This window comes from Cebus imitator, unplaced genomic scaffold (genome assembly GCF_001604975.1).
Source record: "Cebus imitator isolate Cc_AM_T3 unplaced genomic scaffold, Cebus_imitator-1.0 Scaffold69, whole genome shotgun sequence".
Lineage (NCBI taxonomy): Eukaryota > Metazoa > Chordata > Mammalia > Primates > Cebidae > Cebus > Cebus imitator.
In genome coordinates, this window is record NW_016107384.1 from 2,317,799 (window position 1) to 2,334,965 (window position 17,167).

The following is a 17,167-nucleotide window of genomic DNA, read 5'->3' on the forward strand; positions in this document are numbered from 1 at the left end:
CAAGAGATACATTTGACCTGTTCTGTCAAAAAGAACAGGCCCATTGGGAATGGATAGGACAATCAAATCATTTTCAAAATAAGTCTCTAATGTCATTTTAATACATTTATTTCTATTGCTATAATCTCAGATATTGTTTAATTCTGTTTCAAACAGGTTCTCTTAGTCTATTTTCTTCTATTTAGGACCTACTGTAAACTAAAAATTGAGCTGTTTTATCAATCGGCATCTGTTAAACTCTGGGTCTATATTTCAGTAAATGTGCTTCTGTTTAACTATCTTTTTACAGTCATAAGATAAATAAACATATAAAATAAATGCATCTCAATGCATAGCTGTGCAGGAGTACAGATGTTTTATTAATGAAAATGAATCCAGCTTTTTGTAAGTCATGGCAGCAATATAACATTTCATTGTTTGGTTCTGTGCTAGACAGTTCCTGCTGTTTCTACATAGAAATTCCTGTAATGCTTAATGGACATCTGGAAGAATTCAGCCAATTAATCGAATTCATGTAGGAGCTACACTAATGGCTGTCTGAAAGGCAGATTACATTAAATCAAACTTGCAATATGAATGAAAGCACTTAATCATACATGCAACATTCATTAGATGCGACACAGCAAGTGTTTTGATTACCTTAATGAAAGATCAGGTAAAGTGCATCAGCTGAACAGATTGAAAAGACAGCATGCTTACAAATGTTTGATTATGCTGAATATCAACAGAAACAGTGCCAGTAATTTATAGCAAAACATATTTGTAAGTGGCTAGAGCTAGTGAACTCAGTAAAATTCAGAGCCCATGCTCAAAACAATAATTAATACCCGTATATGATAAAACTTTAATCAGATGTCAGGAAAAGAGACAGATTCCCAGAAGTTTAGTAATTTATAGTCACTGGGTACCTTCATATTTTGAATGGCTTGAAATCTCTTTGAACCTCAATTTCATTTACTTTGAGGTACACAGTTCTTGAGTCATGAGGTGTTACTAGACTAAAAATACTGTACTAAAAGAGGAATTAAATTTGTATGTTGGGCTTTAAAATCTCATGCCAGGAATTAAAATGCTATTTTTAATAGTTGTTTCTGCCTATTTCATGAATATTTCCACTTTTCCTTATTAATTATCTCATTGATTTTTCCCTAATATTCTATAGAAAGAAAGGCTATAAAGTACATTTTCTATATAATATTAATAGTATTATAAGTCTCGTAGCATAGCAAATGTTATTTGCAGCTTTTTGGATAAAATAAAAACAAGATAAAGCAGTGGTCCCCAACCTTTTTGACACAGGGATCGGTTTCATAGAAGACAATTTTCCATGGACTGGGGTGGGGTTGGGAATGGTTTCAGTATGAAACTGTTCCACCTCAGATCATCAGGCATTAGATTCTCATAAGGAGTAAAAACTTAGATCCCTCACACATGCTGTTCACAACAGGGTTCATGATCCTATGTGAATTTAATGCCACCGCCGATCTGATAGGAGACAGAGCTCAGGTGGTAATGCTCGCTTGCCTGCTGCACAACTCCTGCTGTGCGGCCCGGGTCCATAGCTTTTGGGGTGGGGACCCCTGATATAAAGGATATATGTATCCTTTTATATTTCATATATCATTTAAAATACTTATTTTATAATTAATAAAATTATAAAATGTATATTTTACATAATTTTCCATATGTAAAATTTCCTTTCTGTTCTCTTTTTTTTCCCCAGAGATGGGATGGGTCTTATTATGTTCCTTAGCCTGGTCTTGAACTCCTGACCTCAAGTAATCCTCCTGCCTCAGCCTCTTGAGTAGCTGAAATTACAGGCACCATCCAACACACCTAGCTTTCTTTTTGTTGTTGTTGTTTTTTTGAGATGTAGTCTTACTCTGTCACCCAGGGACTGGTAGTTGGTAGAGAAGGTAGTGGAGCAAGTGGAGACTGCAGTGGCACAATCTTTGCTCACTGCAGCCTCCACCTCCCAGGTTCGAGTGATCCTTCTGCCTCAGCCTCCCAAGTAGCTGGGACTATAGGCATGTACCATCACACTTGGCTAATTTTTATGTTTTTAGTAGAGATGGGGTTTTACCATGTTGGCCAGGTTGGTCTGGAACTCCTGACTTCAAGTGACCTGCCTGCCTCGGCCTCCCAAACTGCTGGGATTGCAGGCATGAGCCACCATGCCTGGACACTCAGCTTTCTGTAAGTACTTTTAATAATAGACAGGAGTGACTTTAAAGGTGGAGGAAACCACTTTTTCTTAGAGTTTAACAGAAGGACTGTTTTTTGTTTTGTTTTGTTTTGTTTTTTTAACCTCTGAACTTTGTATTGGCTTTCTGTTCCCCAAAGGGCACCCTGTTTCTGCTGGCTCAGTGTCTCAGAACTTCAGTGTCATTGGTCTCAGACACCACTTTGCTGTCCACTATCCTCCAGGTGGTGGTCTTGTGGATGGTTTGCTTGGAGTTTCTGCTGTCCAGGACATCATCAAGAATGAAGTCCTCGCTGTCTTGCAGCAGGTCGCAGTAAGTGGTGCTGTCAGCCTCCAGCTTGACCTTGATGTTCAGCAGGGCCTTGTATTTCTGGGCCTGGCGCTGCCTCTCTGCCAGGGTCTGTGCCAGCAAGACCTCCATTGAGCTGTTCCATCTACATGCGTTACATGTCTCCACCTCCCTCAGCCTATTCTGCAAGCTGGGCTTCAGATTTCTCACTGGGTCCAGGTCAATCTCCAAGGACTGAACGGTATGTCTCAGCTCTGTGAGTGTATTCTCAGCAGCTCTGATCTCAGCAAATTGCGTGGTGACCACTGTGGTGCTCTCCTCAAACTGCTGGGCCAGTACTTGTCTAGCTCCCCTTGGTTCTTCTGAGCCAGTTGGTTGTATTGGGCTCGGATGTCTGCCATGATCTTGCTGAGGTCCTGAGATTTGGGGTCATCTACCTCACTGGTTGACCTAGAGCTGGCGATATTGGTTTATAGGCTTTTTACTTCCTCTTTGTGGTTCTTCTTCATGAAGAGCAGCGGCTCCTTGAGAGCCTCCATCTCTGTCTCCAGCTGCAGCCAAGTAACACTGTTGTCATCAATGACCTTGCAGAGCCCATGGATGTCACTCTTCACAGATTGGCAGACGGACGGTTCTGTCTAATACTTGACTCTAAAGTCATCAGCAGCAACATGGGCATTGTCAATCTGCAGAATGATGCAGGCATGGTCCACAGTATTTCCACAGATCTGAGTCCTCAGATCCTTGATGGTCTTGGGTCTTGAAGTAACGCCCCCAGTGTCTGACCTCAGGCCCCTTCCTCTGCAGGTGCTCCTGAATTTTGCTCTCCAGCTTCCGATTTTTGGTCTCCATGCTCCTCACTCTGTCCAGGTAGTAGGCCAGGCAGTTGTTCAGGTCCTGCATTGTTTCCTTCTTGTTCTGGATGCCCTCCACTCCTGCCAGACCCCTGGCCATCCCTGTATCCAGGCCCCCAGACCCTGAGCTGCCCCAGAAGCTGGTGGAGTGGGACATGGAGATCTGGGAGCCCAAGCCTCCAGCACCTGCATAGACGCTGGCTGTGCCGCTGACTGGCAGGGCACCACAGCTGGGCGGCTGGATAGAGCCCAGGGACTGGTAGTTAGTAGAGAAGGTGGTAGAGCAAGCGGTGAAGCTCATGCTGTCTGGGGAGGAAAGTGAGAGGACAGAACTCAGGTTTTGCTGAGGTCCAGAAGGACTGCTTTTTATCTCTCTGGATTGATATAAGTGTGATTCTGAAAAAAGAGAAATGGACATAGAATCTTTCAAGTCCTTTTTAGATATTTTCTTCAACTCAAGCCAATGAATATGCATTAAGCACTCAATTGTTTTAGGTGCTATCAGGATGTGAGATAGATGTTTGTAGCTACAAGTAGTTTAAAATACTCCATTCACCAAAACAGCACAAAGAAAAATAAAAGAAACAGCAAGAACAAACACACAATGTACAATATATTCAAGAAGTAGAACATAAAGTACAGATTTATACATTTTGTAGAAAATTAAAGAAGAGCTAAAATAATGAGGAAATTTGCATTTGAACTGCTTAATTCATTTGATAAGAGATATAGTTTAAAATAATTAAAATTTCATTACTCTAGAATTAAGTATGTCTTAGTCTGTTTTGCTGCTATAACGAAATGCCATGTACTGGGTAGCTTTCAAAGAACAGAAACTTATTTGTCACATTTCTGAAAACTGGGAAATCCAAGATCGACTCCAGTAGACTCAGCATCTGGTGAGGCCCCACTTTCTGGTTCACAGATGGAGATGGTGTCTTCTGGCTGTATCCTCACAAGGTGGAAGGGATAAATGAGTTCCCTTGGGCCCATTTTATAAGGGTACTAATCCCATTAAAAGGCTCCACTCTCATGACCTAATTACCTCTTAAAAGGCCTCACCTCCTAATACTATCACCTGGGGGGTAAACATTCAGATCATAGCAAAGCATTACTAAAAAATCTATGAATACTGTTTTGTTTTGTTACAGAGATTTTAAAAAATTGAGTGTATCTTCAAGCATTTTTCAAACATCAAATTGTATAACATATTTTTAGGTTAAATGAGTTGACTGTTTTTACAACAGGCTAGAAATTCTTTCTCTTAATTTCCTTCCATTATACATGCATTCCAAAAAAGGGAAAGAAGAACTAGGTGGCTCAGAATATGACCATTGTTTATAGTCTATCCATCAAATAATTCTTTTTCTACCTATGACCTCTTGAACCTTAGTAACACACTAAGAATATAACTAAAAGGAAAGCCTCATGCAATACTACTTAAGCCTTCCTAAAACATTTAGCTCAGTTACTTCAAAATGTCCATTGTTAGTTACTTAAACTTTATATAATCACACATCACATAACATTTTTTCAGTCAATGGACCAGATATACAATGGTGATCTCATAAGCTTATAATACCATATTTTTACTGTACCCTTTCTATGTTTAGATTGCCTACAGTATTCAGTACAGTAACATGCTGTACAGGTTTGTAGCCTAGGAACAATAGGCTTTACTATATAGTTTAGATGTGTAATAGGCTATACCATCTAAGTTTGTGTAAGTAAATTCTGTGATGTTTGCACAAAGATGAAATTGTCAGACAATGCATTTTTCAGAACGTGTGCACTTCATTAAGTGGTACATGACTGTAAAGTAAAAAACAGCATCCCAGTGTGGTGGCTCACACGTGTAATCCCAGTACTTTGGGAGGCTGAGGCAGGAGGATCAAGACCACCCTGGGCAACATAGTGAGACCCCATTGCTACAAAAAATAAAGAAAATTAGCTAGGTGAAGTGGTCTACACCTGTAGTCCTAGCTACTCAGGAAGCTGAAGTGGGAGGATTTCTCGAGTCCAGGAGTTTGAGGCTGCAGTGAGCTGAGGCTGCAGTGAGCATTATGCCAATGAACTCTGGCCTGGGCAACAGAGCGAGACCCTGACTCTAACAAAAAAACAAAAGAAATAACATTGTTGTTCTAAACTGTCTTCTCTGTCTCATTTATTTGTCCCATCTCTTATTACAAATGGTCAAATACTCTAATCTCAGAATTTCAAGAAAATGTAATAATTATTTGTATTAGCTCAAGTAGGTAGAGAGAAACTAAAAGACTTTATACTTCTCTCTACTGGCAAACCCTCACCTATTTCTTTGACTGATTGATCAGGAACTGTCACTTCAAATATATTTTTAATCTCTTTTGGAGCATTAAGTTTGACATCATTCACCCTGGAGAATCCTCCTATGATGGGATTTCACTAATAGTAATTCCTATAAGTCAGTTTATTAGTCTACCTATCTATCCAGCTATCTGTCTGTCTGTATCTTTAATTTTTCTAAGATGTCTTCTATGAATTTGTTCCTCAAGTAGTTTAGAGGGAAAAAGTAGCTATATGTATTTACTCCCATTTTGATTTGTGATAATCTTTTCCAGAAATTTGTGATCATATGTAAGATGCCCGAAAGACTTTTTCCATCTAAAATATAGTCTTTTATATTCCTCCAATTATTTTTTAAAAAGAGAACCTCAGGCTGAAGAGGCAGAGTTATTATGCATCCTTCTATCTGTGTCTAAGGACTGCCCACTTTTCCAGATTTCTGAAAGAAAACATTACTCCAGTGTAGAATGTACTATTTAGTAATAATTCCTACATAGAACCTACAGGAATAAGATGTAGAAATTTTGTAATCAGATCAAATGTTTGCCTCATTGCACTTTCTTATTTAAACTGGCTAGATAATCCAAGGACTTGTGATATCTAGTGATCCTCTTTCCCAAAGAGCATCTCAATGACAAAGTGAAAGGCATTTTATTTCAAACTCAGTCGTTTTATTATTCTTGATTTATAATTCTTCTACCAAAGGCTTCACCCTCTGAATTCAACTAAGAGTAAGATAGGATAGAGAAAGTTGTCATTTCCTGCCTAGGCAATGAAAAGACTCCTTGTTCAATCTATTAGCCTTTCCCTTGGACTATTTTCAGTAGTACTTCATCTTTATTTTGGTTAGGGTAACTCTTCAGTTGTTCATTTTCAAAAAAAATTTCCATGATGTGTTTTCTAATAATGTGTTTTCTACCTTTTATTGAGGTATTATCTACATTGGGCCAGGCGTGTGTAGTATTATTTACAGTAAATGATCTTCACAACTTTCCAAGGAGAGTTTTTGTTGAAGGATGAGGATCTAGAGGTTCAGAAAGGTTAGGTAAGCCACTCTATGTAACACAGCTAGCAAGTTGCCCAGCAGGGTGGATCTGTCTAGCTTTAAGGCCTCTCTAGCTAACTAATTTACTCAACTTCATGTTTTTATTGTATACTTTGTGTGTTCCTTTATTTAATTTGAATTGTGTGTTTTCATTATGTACTTTGACGCATTCTAAGAGTACCTTTCTGGATAAATAGTTATATAATAGAAAAGGGGATCATATCTTTAAATCTTACAATGGAATCCTCTATTAGCAGCTCCAGAGAGAAGGATTCAGTCAAGGCTTGCAGATAGATAAAAATGATCCAGATTAACTTCTAGGGCCTTGTCAAGCAGTTCTCACAATTGAAATTACTTTAAATTTGGAAATAAAGGGCAGCATCATCTCTAGGCTCAGTTCAATTTGGCTCCAATGATTTCTGCAGTACAGCTATCTTGGAAAGCATAACATTTAGTTTTATTTAATTACTTTGAATTATTTATAGAATACTTACTATAAGTAAAACCTTGTGCTAGGTACTTTGTGGATAGACCCAGTCACTTCTCTCAAGAGTGTTCACAATTTAATGAGAGATAATATGTTCATTAATACAAATACATAACTGGTGGTTAGAGAACATGAATATAAGGTCACAGAGTGGCATTAGTGGCATGAGTGCCCATAACACCCTCATGAAGTCTTAAATTTTGAATTAGTATTTGGGAGGCTCCTTAGTTGTAAGATTAGACTATCTCCAGGTGTGTTAGCTATAAGACAGATCATACTTGACTCAGTTTAGGGAAGCAATGATTCTACAGCAGTGAAACCAGAAGGGGCTCACAAAAAAATAAAAATAGAAGGAAGTTGAAGGAAATAAAACTAAATTTCAATATTCAATAGCATTATATTTTTTCTTAACATCCAAACAATAGCAACCAAACAAAAAAGAAAACGGCCAATTTGAAAGAAACTGGAAGAATAGATGACAATACGGTTTTTATTTCCATTAGCCTTCACATCTAAGGTTTCTAAAGTACTTTACAAAAGATTATGCCTCACAATATCTTTATGAGTGAGGCAAGTGCTATTATCTCCATATAAAGGTAGGAAAAAGAAGAAGGCACAGAGGTTTGCTTCTTTTATGCCAAGTGAGGCCAAATATTTTGTGGAGTATTTGAAATGAAACTTGAAAATAGAGAAGCAAAGAGCGAGAAGGCTGGAAGAATTTGTAATTGAAGGGCATAATTTCACACCACATAAGTGTCTAGAGAACGTTAATATAGTGAATCTTCATTTCCAGTGAAGTGGAATGAAAGCCTTGAATTGCTTCAATGCACCACATCGTGCAAATAGCAATTTCAGTTTCAGAAAATCCTCCACTCATGGTAAAGTTGTTCAGTGAACATGGTCATGATGAGGCTTTCTCACATAATTGTCCAATATATGTTCGTAGTTGTACCCCCCACACACACACATACACACACACAAACATCCTTACTTGAAATATTAAATATTTATGGAGCATTGTGTGGCCTTTTGAAATACACTAATGGATATCTAATATGTTTTGGGTCCACTATGTTATTCATTCACAGGTTTCTTTTTCTTCCTCCACTTGCCTTCTTATCTACTGCTTTTCTGTGTTCTCTTTTGTTGTCACTTTCTTTAGGGGGTTCTGCCCAGGAAAGACAGATATAATAGCTCAATAAGAATAGATATTGCAGTACTGTTTCTTATTTATTTACTTATTTAGACAGAATCTTGCTCCCATCACCCAGGCCAGAGAGCAGTGGACCGATCACAACTCACTACAGCCTGGACTTCTGGGGCTCAGGTGATTCTCCCACCTCAGTCTCTCGAGTAGTTTGGACCACAGGCATTTGCCACCATGCCCAGATAATTTTTTGCATTTTCAGTAGAGATGGGGTTTCACCATGTTGCCCAGGCTGGTCTCAAACTCCTTGCCTTAAGCGATCTGCCTGCCTCGGCCTCCCAAAGTGCTGGGATTACAGGCGTGAGCCACCGTACCCGGCTCTAGTTTTTAATTTATTAAAAAACCAATGAATACATATTGATTTTCTTTAAGTAAACACTTTAATTCCCAGTGAAAAAGGTGGTGCTTATAGTTATTTGTTCTTTCACATATATCTATTTTTTTTTCAAGATGAGGTCTCACGCTGTCATCCAGGCTACAGTGCAGTGGCAAGATCATAGCTCACTGCAGCCTCAATTTCCTGGGCTCAAGCTATCCTTCTGCCTCAGCCTTGGGAGTAGCTGGGACTACAGGAGCATGCCACCTCACCCAGATTTTTTTTTTTTTGAGACAGGGTCTCGCTTTGTCACCCAGGCTGGAGTGCAGTGGCACAATCACAACTTACTCTAGTCTCAACCTTGCAGGTTTAAGAGATCCTTGTGCCTCAGTCTGCTGAGTAGCTGGGATCATAGATGTGTACCACCATCCCTGGCTTATTTTTTATTATAATTATTTGTAGAGAGGAAGTCTTGCTATGTTGCCCAGGCTGTTTTTGTTGTTGTTGTTGAGTAGAGATGAGGTCTTACTATGTTGCCTGGGCTTGTTCTTATATTTTTTCAATCAAGTAGTTGAAGTTGAAAACTTTAAAAATTAGGTTGTCTATCACTAAATTGCTGACCAAACTAGGAAAATCCTATTGATTTTGAGACCAAGTTAGGACTTTTTAAACACTGAAAATCAAGTGAATGTTACTGAATACACCACGTGGCTCTTGTCTTAATTAACTACCACTCTAATTCTCATTCCATAAAATATTTGCGATAACAATGTGGCATTAATTGTTAAACAAATTTCAAAGGTTAATCACAATTAACCTTTTCAGGGAGCAAATCAATTTCTTTATTCATAATAGACTTTATAAGATTTTATTTTATTATTTTATTTTATTGAGATGGAGTCTTGCTCAGTTGCCCAGCTTGGAGTGTAGTGGCACAATCTTGGTTCACTGCAACCTTCACTTCCCAGGTTCAAGCAATTCTCTACCTCAGCCTCTCGAGTAGCTGGGATTACAGGGCCCGCCACCATGCCCGACTATTTGTTGTATTTTTATAGAGATGGGGTTTCACCATCTTGGCCAGGTTGGTCTTGAACACCTGCCTCAGCCTCCTAAAAGGCTGGGATTACAGGCGTGAGCCACCGAGCCCAGCTGACTTTATAAGAATAGAAATTATCAAAGCTGCTTACATCTGAGTTTCATCTACATTTTGAGGTTACCATGTACTATTTAAGGAATTATGTTTAAACATAGTAGTAAGTCTTTCTTGACTAGTTTGAAGGAAAATTAGTCCTGGTGGTCTAAGGAATCTATTGTATATAACAAATTTAACTTCTCTCCTGTGCATCTAGAATGGCACTAGTTATATACCATCCTTGGGAGAAGGGAGAAAATAGTAAAGTAATTTTCTATGTATTGTAGTTCAGGTGAGAAGTCTTGGTTTACAATGTTAAAGTTTTTAAAATTCTCTTGGTTTAGCCTTATTTCCTCCTCTACCTGCAAAACATTAACAACAAATAAGCCTTTGGGGAAATCTGCTTATTGTAAAGCATAACATTCTTTACATATAAACAACATAGATACAGTGTAGCAAGGCAGGAAGTAAAGGAAATGTAGCTGAGATTTTCTATCCCGTTCTCTTACAATAATACTGTGCTCTTTAATAAACATTTCCAACATACCCCTGCCAAAACACACTGTACTTAACGTCTTCCACCAAATTAGCATGGTTGATATTTAAGCAGAAAAAAAAACAAAAGAACAAGAAATATATTATTATAATTGATCCCATGAGCTATCATGTCCTTAATTTTAAAAAAAGAATTTACCAACAAAACAGTTAAGATTAGAGGACATAATGATTTAATGTTACAGATAATTTCCTCTACTCTGCTCATGTTTCTCCTGGGTTTTGATTAATTCATTACTGAATAGAGAAATAACTATTCTCTATTAGTAAAGGAGATACTTTTAATGAGTAAATAATGACTTTTTTTTTTTTTTTTTTTTTTTTTTTTTTAAATATATTTTTTTTTTTTTTTTTTTTTTGAGACAGAGTCTTGCTCTGTTGCCAGGCTAGAGTGCAGTGGCGTGATCTTGGCTTACTGCAAACTCCACCTCACGGGTTCAAGGGATGCTGCTCTCAGCCTCCCAAGTAGCTGGGATTACAGGCGCCCACCACTGTGCCCAGCTAATTTTTGTATTTTTAGTAGAAACGGGGTTTCACCATCTTGGTCAGGCTGGTCTCCAACTCTTGACCTCATGATCCACCTGCTTTGGCCTCCCAAAGTGCTGGGATTACAGGCATGAGCCAACGCGCCTGGCTTAATGACAATTTTTAAAAACTTACTCTATTTATGCTGCCTTTTAGTATCCTCTCTCAAGTTACTGTTTCGTGAGCTATGTGCATTTGGTGTTATAAATGCTGATCAAAATGGCTTCCAAGCAAAAAATTTATATATGCATTCTCCCAGTGGGCAAATTATTCCCTGGTATTATGATTGAATGTTAAAATCTGGGTTGGTTTTGTTGTTTTAAACATTTATAACAAAAGTAGAACATCAGGGAACCTGTACATGTCAGTTTAGGCTGAGCCTGGTTGAAATTAAAGTATAGGAATATCATCAAGGTTATAGTGAGCTGTGATCATGCCACTGCACTCCATCCTGGGCAACAGAGCAAGACTCTATTTCTTAAAAAAAAAAAAAAAAGATACAGAAACACCAAAGGGAAGTAGGTTGTTCATCTCTCCTTCTACAAATAATGCTTTGTAAATCCACTACATTTGTTAGCTAGTTAGTTAGCCTAATGCCTCTTTTGATTTTCCCAAAGTTAACATACAGTTTAAGGCAAATGCTACTTATGGAAATAAACCACAAACTTCAAAAGCCCTCATATAAATGTAAGAGAAATAGCATCAACAAATGTACCTATTTTGTGTAATGACATGGTAAGCAATGAATAAAGTTTTTGTTCATTTACCTTGAAATATAGGATAACTATCATTTTTCTTGGATGAAGCACAATGATCATTCTGCTGTAGTATAATATATAACAATTTTTCTAATGAAATAATTTCATATCCAGTTTATCTGATTATTAACTTCTGATATAAAACTCAATTTTAACTAAATCTATGTAGCATGGAATCCAGTGTTAGTGTGTACTATAAGTACATATGAAAGAAATATTTTTTTTGGCCTACATTTCCTATTGATGTAACAAAACACTACTTATGACATCCAGTATAATGCTTTAGGTAATAATCTCACTCGTTAAAACTATGACATTGATATAATACATAGTTTCAGTTAGTTATCACATACAAATCTTCAGGAAACTAGACTTTATTAGTTCAGACACTTGCCTGCTTGTTTCACAGAACATTTTGTTAGGTGAAAAGAAAAATAATGCCTCCAATTGAAAAACACAGGGAGTTTGGGGCTGGCAGAATGCAATTGCCCAAGTTAGACGGAACCAAATTGATCTGAAATCATTTAGATAACAGTGTGATGGGCAGAGGACAGCATTTGTTTATGAAGACAAATCATGCCAGGCAAATCTGATTTATTTGGTCTTACAAAATTACTCAATAAGTTTGTGGATAAAGAAACTCCATGGACAAACAATATATCTAAATGTTTGTAAAAGCCTTTGATGTGGTTCTGCATGAGATTAAGATAATTGAAATGCTGGGAAGATATTGCCTGGATAACAATGGAATGGTGTGGTTATCAGATTTAAAACAGAATAATCATAAAGAATAGATCATAATATCTAACTGATACATCTGGCAGAAGACCATAAAAAAGCTAGTATCTTTCTAGGTCAATATGGTAAGCAAGTATGAAAATGACTTAGTCCAGAAAATTAGCTTACTCTTTTTTCAGGAGATACACATATCATAAGCAAAAATTATTTCAATGTTTTACTACTTGACCAAAATGAACTATTACTTCATTTTGGCCTCTGCTGATATTAATAAGAATTGGAATCTATGATGTCTGCCAAAAGCATTAAAATAGGTAAGTTTGATAAATGTGTAAAGCATAGTAAAATTCAATGAAAAGGTTACATAGGTTTGTGAATAAATTCCTTTGTAGATTTTTAAAAGCTGAGAGATAATTTAAAACAAAATAGCTATGGTAGTAGTAAGGATTTTGGGAGAAATAACAACCAATTATAATTAAAAATTAAGGAAAGACAATTTGGAAGGAAAAAGGAATACAGTTGGATGCATTTGAAAGTCTTACTGGCTAGGTACAGTGCCTCACGTCTGTAATCCCAGCACTTTGGGAGGTGGATTGCTTGAGCCCAGGAGTTTGAGACCAGCCTGGGCAACACAGGGAGACCCCCATCTCTACAAAAAAAATTTAAAAATTAGCCAAGTATGGTGGCTTGTCCCTGTGGTCCCAGCTACTGGGGAGGCTAAGGTGAAAGGATCACTTGAGCCAGGAAAGTCAAGGCTTCAGTGAGCCATGATTGTGCCACTACACTCCAGCCTGGGTGAAAAGGTGAGACTCTTTCTCAATCAATCAATCAATCAATCAATCAATAAGTCAGTCAGTTGGGAAAAATACTTTATATATCCACAGGGGTTATGTTAAAATATTTAACAATATTATGAAATAGTTACTAACCAGTCAAAATTGATAATGGCTATACAGCTGAAGCAGGGCCCTAGAGACCCATTGGTATGTTGGGCATTAACTCCTTAGCTGACGGATAGTAGGGAGTCGGTAGTGAAGAGGCTGCAATACCTGACCAGAGTCAAGGGGAAGAGCATTTAGAAAGGTAGTGGTTATTTGCTGTCATGGAAGTATTTTAATATTTTAATAACTGACATGGTTTCTGTGGTGGTACCAGCTGTATAATAGACAAAGGACTTGAAGAAAAATAACAGAAATTTTGAATAGGCTAAATTACAAAGGGTAAAATACAATTTCAATAAATAGATATAAGATAAGATTACAAATTTATTTTAACAAAACAACACTTTATTATTATTATTATTATTATTTGAGATGGAGTCTTGCTCTGTTGCCCAGGCCGGAGTGCAGTGGTGCGATCTTGGTTCACTGCAACCTTCGCCTCCTGGGTTCAAGCAATTCCCCTGCCTCAGCCTCCCAAGTAGCTGGGACTACAGGTGTGCACCACCATGCCTTGCTAATTTTTGTAGTTTTAGTAGAGACGGGGTTTCATCATGTTGGCCAGACTGGTCTCGAACTCCTGACCTCAAATGATCTGCCCGCCTTGGCCTTCTGAAGTGCTGGGATTACAGGCTTGAGCCACTGCACCTGGCTACAGTTTTTACCTATCTAATTGGCAATATTTTTTCTCATGTATGACAGAACATAGCTGAGAGAATAGAAAAAGTTGCACTCTTATGCTTACTGACAGAAGTATAAATAGGAACAACGATTGTGAAGGATAGCTTTGTAATAATTACCAAAAATTAAAAATGCTGCTCTGATTTAATGGTTCTGGTAATGTTAGGCTAAATTAAGTAAATAAATCCTCCCAGTGAAAATAACTAAAAGAGCTAGATTTTAAAAATATTCTTAAAGCATAAAAGGGTATGAAAGATAGTAAGGAATTACTAAAGGTGAAGGAAAAATGGGAGCCCAAATATGGAGGCTGTTCTGCCCTGGGGAAATTTTCTAACTCATGACAATTAGAATCTTCATCCTGATAGACTTGCAAGGGCAAGGGAGACAGAAAGCAAAACCCAGGACATGTATAAGATAGAAAATCTAATAGAAGATCCTCCCCAACAAGATACTGGGACTCAAAGCCCTTGAGTGTTTACTGCTTGTATTGAAATTGCCTGGGTCAGTAAATTTCAAGCCTTGAACTTAGGTTAAAGTAATTCTAAATTAGTAGTGCCAGAGCCAATACACATCTTCTTTGAAACAGGATACATTTATCATAGGCCTAAAATTATTTCTAGAAATAATTCTTCAAATGTAATGTTCAGCACATAATCAAAGAAACCAGATACACAAGGAAACTAGATTAAATGGGCAAGAATCAGCAGCGACAATAGACAATAAAAACAGACTCACAAAGACCTCAAATATTGAATATATCAGACTCAGAGTATAAACAAGACTACAAAACAATTATGAAGAGTATGTTTAAAGACAAAAGACCAACTTGATGCTATCTTTAGAGAACAGAAAACCACAAAGAGTAATGTAGCAAGTTGACTTTGAAAAAGAAGCAGATAGAATTTTATTGTGATTTAAAATATATTTATATTTTATAAATAAAAATAAATTTTATAGCTAAAATTTTAAAATAAAAATTTAAAATCCAACAGATTTTAAGTGTATATTACATTAGACATACTTCAAGATTTAGTAAACCTGAAGAACATCAGAAGAAATATTCCAGAGGCAAGAAAAAAAGAAGAGAAAAGAAAAAAGTATATGTAAGAAGGTAAAAGACACAGAAGATATAGTGAGAATGTCTAACATAGGTTTGGCCAGGGTTCTAGAAGGAGAAAAAAGATTATCTGAAAAGTTAACTGCTGAGGATTTTTCAAACTAACATGACTTCAAGGCAGTGATTTTAAGAAGTCTTATGAACTGAAAGCATAATAAATGAAAATAAATTCATACCTAAATTCACTAAAGTGAAATTTCTTAAAACTGAAGACTGAAAACATTAAAAAGGTCCAGGCCAAGTGCAGTGGGTCACGCCTGTAATCCCAGAATTTTGGGAGGCCAGCGTGGGTGGATCACCTAAAAATCAGGAGTTTAAGTCCAGCTTGGCCAATATGGCAACACCCCGTCTCTACTAAAAATACAAAAACTAGCTGGGCATGGTGGTGGGTGCCTGTAATCCCAGCTACTCAGGAGGCTGAGGCAGAATAATCACTTGAACCTGGGAGGCAGAGAGGTTGCAGTGAGCCGAGATGAGCCTGGGTGACAAGAGTGAAACTCTGTCTACAAACGAATGAATGAATGAATCCAGAGAAAATAAAATTACTTTCAAAAGAGCAGTAATATACTAACAGCTAACTTTCCTCTAGTAAAAATGGGAAAGAGGAGACAGTGGAATATTATTTTCAATGTGCTGAAACAAAACAGTTACCAACCTAAAATCAGTATATAAAATAATGACATTTGAGATACACTAGAGGAGACATATTTTGCCACTATCAAATCTACGGTGACAGAAATTTTAAGGCATGTATTTCAGGTAAGAGGAGAAAAAATTCACATGGAAAGTCTTAGATACAAGGAATTAAGAGCAAAGAAAATAGAAAATGTTTAAGTAAATCCAATGTTTAAGCGCATAAAATAATAATATCGTCTCATGGACTTTCAAAAATACAAACTTAAAATACACAACAGTAGCATATAAATCAGGAAAGAATATATGGAGTTCAAGTGTTCTGATTTCCTTATATTATTAATGATAAATTTTGATAAATTAAAAATGTATAATATAATTTTAAAAGTAATCAATAAAATAATACAAAGGATATAATCTAAAACTGGTAAAGAGGAGGATTTGATACATAAAAATCAGATAACAATCTAAAGGAGAACAAAAAGGAGAGAAGAAGAAATGTAACAGATCAGACAAATGAAAGCACTTTTGAAGATGGCATATTTAATTCTAAATATAAGTAGTAAGAAATGTAAAAGGATTAAATGGTCTGGTTAAAAGTTAAAGATTGACTATTAAAAAGATCCAACTGCTATTAATAGGAGACACATTTGAAATATAATAATAAAGAAATGTTGAAATTAAAAGGAAAATACATACCTTGTAAATACCAACCAAAAGAAAGCTGATATGTCTAGAGGAAAACATCGGACAAAACACTTTAAGGCAGAAAGCATTACTACAGATAAAGAGAGATACTTTATACTTAGGAGAGGTTTCAATTAGCCAAATGGATATTGTTTTTCATTCATGTGAATTTTAAGACTATGAGAAAGTCTCAAGATTTTAGATAGCAAAAGTTGAGAGACTACAAAGAGAAATAACATAAATTTCCATATATGTGTAGGGGTGAGCATATTATAAAATTTGGTATGTACAACTGCAAAATATACGTTCTTCTCAAGCATGTGAATGGAATTTTAAATACAAATACACAGATAAAGATAAAAATTGACAAGGCTTTTCCCCCTCCCAACTAGGTAGTGATTTTCATTATTCCAAAGTTTATTTGGAACACATATAACACATTATTTGTGTACGTAAAAGCAGGTTAGTCAGGCTCCATTTGAGTTTTATAACAAATGCAAACACACCAATATTGAGCACTAGTAAGAGCCAACTCTGTAGAGAATCTATCAGATAAACTAGTTTATCTCCTTTAATTTAATTCTCATTCTGTCAGTATTGTTATGCCTAATTTGGGAAAAAGAACTAAGATTCAGAGAGATTAAGCAAAATTTTAAGATCACCTGTTTTTTTGAGACGAG

At 36.7% G+C, this 17,167-nt stretch overlaps 1 pseudogene; it reads right to left on the reverse strand.

Annotated features, from left to right (window-relative positions):
* Positions 1 to 2,363: 2,363 nt before the first annotated feature.
* Positions 2,364 to 3,647, reverse strand: LOC108306022 (annotated as a pseudogene).
* Between the last annotated feature and the right edge of the window lie 13,520 nt (positions 3,648 to 17,167).